The following is a 10,965-nucleotide window of genomic DNA, read 5'->3' on the forward strand; positions in this document are numbered from 1 at the left end:
AGAAGCGATGTATTTCCCCCCCCCAAAAAAAAAACGATCTATTTTCCAATAAAAGCGATCTATTTAAAAGAAAAAAGTGATCAATATTCCAATAGAAGCGATGTATTCCCCCCCCCAAAAAAAAACGATCTATTTTCCAATAAAAGCGATCTATTTAAAAGAAAAAAGTGATCAATATTCCAATAGAAGCGATGTATTTCCCCCCCCCCAAAAAAAAAACGATCTATTTCCAATAAAAGCGATCTATTTAAAAGAAAAAAGTGATCAATATTCCAATAGAAGCGATGTATTTCCCCCCCCCCCAATAAAAAAACGATCTATTTTCCAATAGAAGCAATCTATTTTTTAAAAAAGTGATCTATTTTCTAATAGAAACGATCTATTTAAAAAAAAGCGATCTCTTTTCCAATAGAATCTATCTATTTTTCAATCGGTGGAATCGACATCGGCTACAAAGCATTCAATTTCCAAATGGCTGTTCGACCAGATCTCCTTTTTATATCCACCGCTCAACAGATCAGGTCTTAATCAAGGCCTCGTCACACGTTGACGGTCCCTTAAGAAATGCCCTCAGCTTTACCTTAGGTGGTCTGGGGATTCCGAGATACGACCAGGAAGATTTGGAGATTCGGCGTAAGGTCATTCGTTTTACGTTCGACTTAATATGAGGTTCATTGTAAGAAAAGTGTTCGCTCGAAATACTGATGATGGATAATAATAATAATAATAATAATAATAATAATAATAATAATAATAATAATAATAATAATAATAACAACAGAGGACTATTTGCCCAACTAAGTCATACTTTAATATAGTGCAATATTTACAGCGAGCTGTGGGATACATATTAACTGTGATATAATATTTGTATGAATGAAGTATGTCTCTCCATCACTCCCTTCCTTTTCCTTCTTCCATAAACAGATTTCCCCTCGAAGTCAAGTCCCGCAGATTTTAGAAGATCTTAAACAAAAGCCTTCAAATGGAATTTCAAAAGTGTCTGTCATAAAGACGTAAGCTCCATTCATTCACTCCTCCTTCGCGTAGGCTTTATTCCAGGAGTGAATAAGATCTAAATTTGCATTTGTTTGAGGAGTCAAAGTCATTTGATGCTAAAATGTTTCCTTTCGCGGAAAAGTGTTGAGTTATATAGATGTTTTCATTTTTACTTTATTCTAGAGTTAAATTACATTTTGTGTTTAGTCATAAAACAGAGATAATTTGTGGAGTTAAATATTAAGGGAGTCGGTTTTGGGGAAATGAAACATTAATAGTTAGTTTGAATAATTGTGAAGTACTTATAACTGTCCCAGTATTTATGTTATAATTTATTACTTGGAAATTATTTTATCATATTTATGAATATATCTTTAGTTTACTTTACCCATAATGCTCTAATATAACCTTATAAAATGTCAAAATCTTTTTATCAATGGGAAGAACTTATAATGCAATTATATACTGTAACCTTATAGAATCATGAATGTTTTTTCATTAATGAGATAGGTTTTACTGAAAATTTATCTATGGAAGCCAAAAAAAAAAAAAAAAAAAAAATGAAAAGTTTAAACAACCTTATAAAATAATAAAAAGTTTTTTTTTAATTGGACAGATATAACATAGAATTTATTTATATCAATAAAAATAAAGGAAAACCAAAACGCAAAAAAAATAAATATTGAAATACAGATTTAATCAGATAAAGAAAGAAAAGAAAAATGAGCATACAGATTACAAGCAAATTTATGGGTTCAGCTTTTCTGAAAAATTGGATTCTTAAGCAATAAAGTCGAAAGTCTCAGATTGTAAAATTGCTCATTAAACTCAATTGGCAAATTTGAATTTTCATTATCTTAATTTCGCGAAGGAGAATCAAGAAATCCCATGAGATCTTTTTAATTAGCCTTCAATCGCTTTGCGACATTTTGTGAATATGGTTTAAATGGTAATTGAGGTCTGAACACGAGAGAGAGAGAGAGAGAGAGAGAGAGAGAGAGAGAGAGAGAGAGAGATAAATGCTCTTTCATTCATTTGGGATTTCAAAAGCTTTCATATTTATCAGTAATTTGATATACTATTTGCCATGAATGTTCCATTTGAGTTTATAGTATATTGAAAATAATTATTGTTTAAGGAAATACGAATTTCCATAAAGCCTTTATTTTCATATTTCTTGTTAAAGGAAAATGATAGGAAAACCCCCTCCCCCCCCACCCCCCCCCCCAAAAAAAAAAAAAAAACACTGGCATTAACATGAACATCAAGCAATTGGTCATTCAGGTCTGGTCAGTAACTGTAATTGTGAATGTCAAATAAAATCTAAAGTGAGAGTCTTGCAACCTCATCCCATAAATACTGTAAATCAGATAGATAAACCTTCATGGCAACACCTCCTGTGAGGAAAAAGAGGTTAAGGTTTCTTGTAAAACTCTAATGCTGTTTAATGAAATTATATTGATCATAGTTTACTGTGAATGAGGTCTTGCCAAGTATTTAACCATGCACACACACAAGTTCGACCCCCTTTCCTAACTATAACCCGCTGGTTTAGCATTGTCCTGCTTGCTAAGGCAATCTTGAAAATCTCATCTTATTATAGTCAATCTGAGTGAAAATAAAACTAATTGGAATATCAAACCCGCAGCATCACAGGAAATTGGATTCAGGTTTCAGTTCGTTCTTTATCAAATAAAAGACACATTTTGATCATCTCGCGTCTGATGCATCATAATTGGATTTTTCCAGTGACGCCTTCTCTCTCTCTCTCTCTCTCTCTCTCTCTCTCTCTCTCTCTCTCTCTCTCTCTCTCTCTCTCTCTCTCTAGAGAAAAAATGACCAAAAATATTCAGTAGAAAATGTGAGCTCAAAAGAATGAATCATATTTGCAGAACAAAAAAATAATTACTTCCGGCTCGGGATGAAGGAAAAGAAAATTCCAAACTCATAAATTGCATTTGGAAAAGATTATACTTTATGTACTATGACGTTAATAACGAATATATGCCTGAATAGTCAGAAACCTTCAAAACATAAATCTTATATTTCTGTATTATTGTCCAGTTTGTATTTCTTTTTTTTAAACTTTTATTTTCAACCTTTATATTCAACTCTGGTAGAGCGCATACCTTCGCCAGATAGGCAATGGAATTATGCACATTTTGTCAATAGTTTCATGCAAATCAGATAAAAAATTGGGGGAGAATGGTCGATTTTATCCAACCAATTACTGTAACTAAGTCACTCAGTAGATCACAGACCTCCGCTGCGGCAACTTATTTCTCAACCTTTTGCTCAACCTTGACCTTGACCTTTGACCTCAAGATGTATAAATTGACGTAGATCTTCTAAAACTCAAATATGAACCAAGTTTGAAGTATTTGTATATTAATGAAACTTGCAGGGATTAAATAGTATGTAAAAAGCTAGAAATGATTATATTTTGGAAGGTCAAGGTCAAAGGTCAAGCAAAATATCCAATTCACGTAATCAGCCATAAATTAGGACATCGTTTTCCCAGAGACTTCAAAATTGGTTCATATTTGAGTGTATGGAAACCCACGCCAATTAACACATGTTAAGGTCAAAGATCAAGGTCAAGGTCATGTAGAAGGTCGAGAAATAAGCTGCTTGGAGGTCTGGGCTCTACTGAGCGCCTCTCTAGTTTCTATCGGCCTTTCCAATCAGTGTCTTCAAATGCATAAGCTGACATGCCAAGGTGTCATCGAGACGAGGGGATAGTTATTAATGATAATTATTAAAGGATGAAGGTGAGGATTAGTATTACGAATTGTGAGATTACTTGTGCTGAAAGGATTAATCTTACTATAATTATGATTGGTAGACGATTCTAATTCCTGTTAGTGGAAGAATAAAATTTAAAGAATATCTAATACAATTTTAAACAACATCGCATAAGCCATTTTGATTAACATCATCGTTAGTTATCACTTATTCCTGCGATTTCTTCTTTATACGATACATTCAAATCATTATTATTGAAGTAATTGAAATTATCATCATCATCATCATCATCATCATTATTATTATTATTATTATTATTATTATTATTATTATTATTATTATTATTATTATTATTATTTTTATTATTATTATTATTATTATTATTATTATTAGCTAAGCTACATCCTAAGTTGAAAAAGCAAGATGCTATAAGCCCAAGGGCTCCAACAGGGAAAAAATAGCCCAGTGAGTACGGAAAATAATGATATAGATAAAAGATATAGGAAATAATGAACAATTAAAATAAAAATGTTTTAAAAAAATTACAAAATTAAAACAGATATTTCATTTATAAACTATAAAAATGACTTATGTCAGCCTGTTCAACATAAAAATATTAAGAATTGTGTATGAAGAAATACACTAAGTGTTGAAATACAGAGTATTGATTGATGTTAAATCCAAAATCATTGGGGTGCAACGAAAGATAGAATTTCTCATTGAAAATTTGATTATTATATATGATTTTACTTTAACAACAAGAGATTTCTGAAGCCATAGGAGTAATATTATCTATTACAATTGAAATAAGAGAAATTCTAGTTAAATGAAGACCAGAAACTAGAGTATTGTTATACGAAGCAAGACTTCTGTAATGTTGAAATAGAAAAGTATTGGCTGATACTAATCCAAAATCATTGTGGTGCAACGAATGATAGAATTTATCATTGAGAATTTGATTATCATATATGATTTTATTTTACCAACAAGAGATATCGGAAGCATTAGAAGGAATATTAGTAATAATAATGGAAATAAGAGAAATTTTACTTAAATGAAGACCAGAAACAAGAGCGTTGTTATACGAACCAAGACTTCAGTGTACCATTAAGACTCCAAAATGAAACAGCGGGGATTATAAATGTTTACCAACTGAATAGCAAAACAAAGCTGCAAACTCCAAGTAACGTTTTAACATTGAACCCTGCTCATTCCTCAACCTTTTTCGGAGATTTGGAGTGTGGATAATCATTCCTCCTCTAGGGAATTGTTACAAGCAAAGAGTGGTAAGAAATGGCGAGAGTAACAGAGGTCGCTCGTTGGGAAATTGGAAAGGAAATTCTCTCTTGCTCTCTTTTTATTCTAGTCCTGTTGCATGTCCATTTTTTTTTTCACAGAATGGCTAAATCTGCATTTTCGAATATTGCTTTAAACATTTTTAACTATGATTATAACGTTCATATACCGAAAGTTATCTGAAAAAATCTTGAATGAAAAAAAACCTTAAAATCAAGATATGTAATTTCAAATTTTTCCACTCCTGCTACATAGCTCTTTTTTCACAGAAGGACTCAATCTGCATTTCCAGAGATTACTCTTTGTGGCTATGATTAAAACGTCAAAATAACACAAGTATATTAAAAACTATTCTTCTTGAATAAATATCATTTAATGCATGGCATGTAATTTTTATTTTATTAGTCCTATTGTATGTCTGTTTTGTTTTCACAAAATGGATATATCTGTATTTTCGAAGATTACAATTAACTCTTTGTAGCTTTGATTAAAACGTCTATTTACCAAAAGTTAAATAAAAAAAATAATTTTTCCTTGAATAAAAAATCTTTTATAGCATGGTATATAAATTCTAACTTTCCAAAAGTGTCCCTTTGTTCGATATCCTGAAAACTATATTCACTACCACACCATATCCCTTTTGTATAGTGCCATTTGACATTGAAAAATCTCCAATATTTCTTAAATTATTCTCCTTATTTCATTTGACCTGATTTTAGCTATTGTAATGTACCTAGCTCTCTTAAATTTAAAGGTTTGTGGTAGCCTGGTGGTAGTGTCCTTGCCTGGTGATCGCCAGACTAGGGTTACAGTCCCGCCCAAACTTGTTAGTTTCTTTGGTTGCTACAACCTCATCATCCTTGTGAGCTAAAGATGGGGGTTTAAGGGGAGCCTATAGGTCTATCTGCAGAGTCATCAGCAGCAATTGCTTGGCCCTCCATGGTCCTAGCTTGGGTGGAGCTTGCCTCTCCCATTCATTATTATTATTATTATTATTATTATTATTATTATTATTTCTTGCTAAGCTACAACTCTAGATAGAAAAGCAGGATGCTATAAGCCCAAGGGTTTCAATAGGGAAAATAGCCCAGTAAGGGAAGGAAACAAGGAAAAATAAAATATTTTAAGAACCACAACAACACCTAAACTAATATTCCCTACATAAGCTAGAAAAACTTTAACAAAACAAGAGGAAAAGAAATTAGATAGAATATGTGCCTTTAAACTTTTAAACCTTTAAACGATTTCTCCATTTAATGAATATTCATGGAAAAAATATTTTTTTTATTATTATTTCAGTATGTTTAAACCTTCGATCTACATATCAAATTCATTTCTCGATGTCGTACCTATGAAGATGTCCCAGTAATTAATCAGCCTTCTACTGTATCATCGTTGTCCCCTCCTCTCTTGTATCCTATTTTCCCACCGTTGGATTGCATCCCTGGCATCAGTGTTGGACCTTCTGGCCCATATCAATAAAACGAATCATCCATTGATTAATAAAAGAACAGATTCAATGGAATCATATAATCAAAAGGGATATATTCACTATTATTGAATAGCGTAATTATGGTATCAATCCTCGGTGGCATTAATAACCAAATTCAATTCGAAACTTCATTACCCAACTCAGCAATTACTGTGATGACAACAACATCCACTTAGCAGGCTTGAATGAAAATAGAATATGAAACGAACGATACTGAGGGATATGAACGAAGACAACTGAAAATGAACAGAGTTCAGTGAACTCATTGTTTGGGTACTTGTTTCCAATTAAGTTCAATAACCTGGTTCTTAGAGAGTTTGGTCAGTTTCTCAAAATATACAGTAGCTTCGAAGACACAGAGACAGAGGAGATCCTCACTTTAGCATTGAGAAGTTACAGAACAGAAGGGGGCCTTCATCTAATTACTTGTTGGACATTCGGAGTTACAGACAGTCTGAGATCGAATGCTTGAGGCTTGCTGCTCTTCCTTTGAGGAAGGCATAGCTAATTTCCATTTCCATATTAATGGTGGTTTGAAATAATCTCAATATTCTCCCTAATTGTTTCTACATATGATGATGTCTTTGTATTCAACATCAAACCAATGCTAATTCATTGTATAATTCCTTTGGCTTAGCCATGAGAACGCTGAATTGTTGTATGAATTATGTAACCGTGATCTGAGACTGATATACATATTATATATACAATTTATATTTTATATATCATAACAGATTCAATAGCTTTGAGATCTGGAGATAAGGGGATTTCAAATATTTATCATAAATGCCATTTTTCAATTGCCTTTGTGAAATAATTTTTTGGGGTAAGTTATTATATAAAAAATTCAATGCCAAGTAACAGCTGCTATCTCAAATAGAAATCAATATCTATAAGTTCTGTTTCATCTTCAAGCTTTTACAGAGCTGAAGCAGAGAGGAAAGATTATAATACATCCCGGTACGTGCGTAGATCATTAGGTCATCAGGCCTGCTGCTCATATAGCTTCCTATCTGTGTGCCTTCATCCACACTAATAAATGTATCTATGTGCTTGATCATGTAACACTAATTATTCAATTACTAGTCTTTGCTCCATCATGGCTAGCTTCACTTGCAAATATATATTATAGCACTGCTCCTCGGTCCGTCATCCACATTAATAAGTGTATCTACGAGTATGGTCAATTAACCAACACTAATTATTCACTTACTGGTCTTCGCTCCGCTGTGGCTCACCTCACTTGCAAATATATATTATTTCGTTGCTCATCTGTCCTGGGAAGTGGTACATATTGTGCTACGCTGTTTAGCCAAGTGGGCAAACACTGATAAGTGTATCTATGCGTATGGTCAACTGACACTAATTATTCACTTAGTGGTCTTTGCTCCGCCGTGACTCGCTTTGCTTGCAAATATACATTATTTCAGTGCTCGTCTATCCGGCCAAATGGTATATATTGCAATATGCTCATTACACGAGTATTTTTATATTCCTATTACAAAGAATATTATTTGAACATCCTCATTGCCATGGTAATTCATATAACCAAAACGTAAAACATAACTTCAGCTAGTTTTGGTTTCCTCTTTCTAAAAAATATCATTCTTTTGCGCTAAATATTGTTCACATATAGAACGACGTTTCCTTTTTTATTGGTTCAATAGACATAAGCATTTATAAAAATGATAAATAAAAATATGCAGAAGGCATTGAGTAGTGTATTTTAGAAACAATACTATTCAGAAAAATTCTTCACGGATTTTATTGTCGAGTATTTTTTTTTTTTTTTTTTTTGACATTTCAAGTGAACCTCAGCAAAATAAAAAAAAAAAAAAATAAATAAAAAAAATGTAGCCAAAGCGATTCCTTTCTTTTTCGGCCTTGTCACCATAAATAATTTTGGGTTTTGGACTGGATTCTAAAAAACTCTTATGAATACTTGTTTTCGTTCTATAAATAGAGAACATTTTTCGATTCGTTACATAAATAATTTTAGCTTTCTATCGTAAGCTTAGAAAAGTTCTTCAAAATTTTATTTTGGCATTAATACTTCATAGATTACTTTCTTTAATTACTCATGTCATTTGCAGCGTCGGAGTGTAGTGATTAAGTGAAAATAAGAAAATTAATCTAAATGTCACCCAACTTTGGTATATTGTATATTCAGTGGTACTTCAGAACCAGCCGCCCTACACACACATATATACATACATACATATATATATATATATATATATATATATATATATATATATATATATATATATATATATATATATATATATATCAATAACTGTTTTTTACTTTGACAGAAAATCCATTCTGGTTTTCTGAATACTGACCTTTATTCTTGCTTCCTAGCGCCTCCCCCTACCCAAATAGCCTAACCCACCTCATTTCTAATTGCTTTTCTAGTTTAGAACTTCGACAGCATCAATCTTCATTAATTTTCTGCCAGCCAGCCAATTATGCTCCATGAAGCTCCTACATCAGTAATGACATTATTCATTGATTTCCAAGAAAAATTTAGAAACTGATATATCTCTCTACGAAGTTAGCAATGTGATAAATATATTAGACTTAAATGAGAAATCTATTAGAAGTTTTATAGTTCCATTAGTCGCCTGCCTTCTCATTTGAATACTCATGACTTCAAGGAAGATATTCGGAATCAATGACCTTAGATGTCAGGATGCCAGGTAATTCCTAATTAATCAATCAATCAACGAGGATACAGTGTTTAATTGATGTGGGTTATCTCTCTCTCTCTCTCTCTCTCTCTCTCTCTCTCTCTCTCTCTCTCCTCTCTCTCTCTCTCTCTCTCTCTCTCTCTCTCTCTTTATATATATATATATATATATATATATATATATATATATATATATATATACATATATATACATATATACTATGCATGTACCTATAAACACTATATATAGTTATATAAGTACATATATACATCATATATATACACTATGTATAAATATGCATATGTATATATATATGTATATATAAGCATATATATATATTTTTTTATATATGTAAATATGCTTATGTGTATATATATGTGTGTATATAAGCATACATATATATATATATATATATATATATATATATATATATATATATATATATATATATATATATATATATATATATGAGTGTGGATGTGCATTTACATTTGCGAACGTGTGTTAATTTAAGTTTAAGTACAGTTTCATTTCTTATGTATCATGAATCAGTCCCTATTTTGAAACATCTACCCCACCTTAATTATTTCCCATCATTAAATGTGAGGAAAATCTTTAAAGAGACGATAATACACAAGAAAAAATGCAATATCTGCAATGTTTAGCTGCACAAAGAAGTATAATTCCACAATACATGTCATTTGAAGAGTTTCTAAGAAGATAAGGGAACAATTGTACTACCTGAAAAGTTAACTTCGTATAAAAACTTCTTTTAATATTACTAAGAAGTACATCGTTTAGTTATCATCATCATTATCATCTGCCACGCCTATTGATGCAAAAGGCCTTAGTTAGATTTCGCTAGTCGTCTCTACACTGAGCTTTAAAAATCAATACTTCTTTATTCATTTCCTACTTCACATTTCATAGTCCTCCACCATGTAGGACTGGGACTTCCAACTCTTCTAGTGGAGCCCACTTGCAAGTTTGGTGAATTAATCTCTCTTTGGGAATGCGAAGAGCATGCCCAAACCATTTCCATCTACCCCTCACCATGATCTCATCAACATAAGTCACTTAGGTAATCTCTCTTATAGTTTCATTTCTAATCACATCCTGCCATTTAACTGCCAATATTCTCCTGATGGCTTTGTTCTCAAATCTACCAAAAATTAACTATGTTGTTTTTATTTCTTTTTCCTGTTGTACAATATCATTATACTTTTCTACGTATTGCTAAGATATCTATCTGAATGCTTAATTACCTTTTTCTTCTCTTTTAGTCTCATCATTTACATAAATTTCTTTATCAATGGTCCTAAAGTAATATTTCAGAAATTATTTTCATAGTCTCTATTATATTCTGACAACAATAGAGAAATGTTCGTTATTGCAAGCGTCCTAATTTCAGAGCATGCATAAATACAGGTATTATATCATATCTTATCTATCATTGATAACAATCAAACAATAAGATATCCAGATGAATCAATTTATCTGAATTTCTTTGCAGGAAGAGAACTAACAGCTACAATCTTCCCCTTGCGTCTTTGATTATATCCACAGTATGTAAAATTCTCTGCAGAGGTTTATCAAGTCGATTTGTGATATAGAATCCATTAATCTTAATGATGAAGCACTTCTGGGGAGATAGTGATAATGAACAGCTGTATTTGAGAGGATTTAGCTCTCGATTTATCACCTGCAATGTAATGGGTTTCGATGTCATCCCGAGGAACA

Source organism: Palaemon carinicauda, chromosome 13 (assembly GCF_036898095.1).
Source record: "Palaemon carinicauda isolate YSFRI2023 chromosome 13, ASM3689809v2, whole genome shotgun sequence".
NCBI classification, from domain to species: domain Eukaryota; kingdom Metazoa; phylum Arthropoda; class Malacostraca; order Decapoda; family Palaemonidae; genus Palaemon; species Palaemon carinicauda.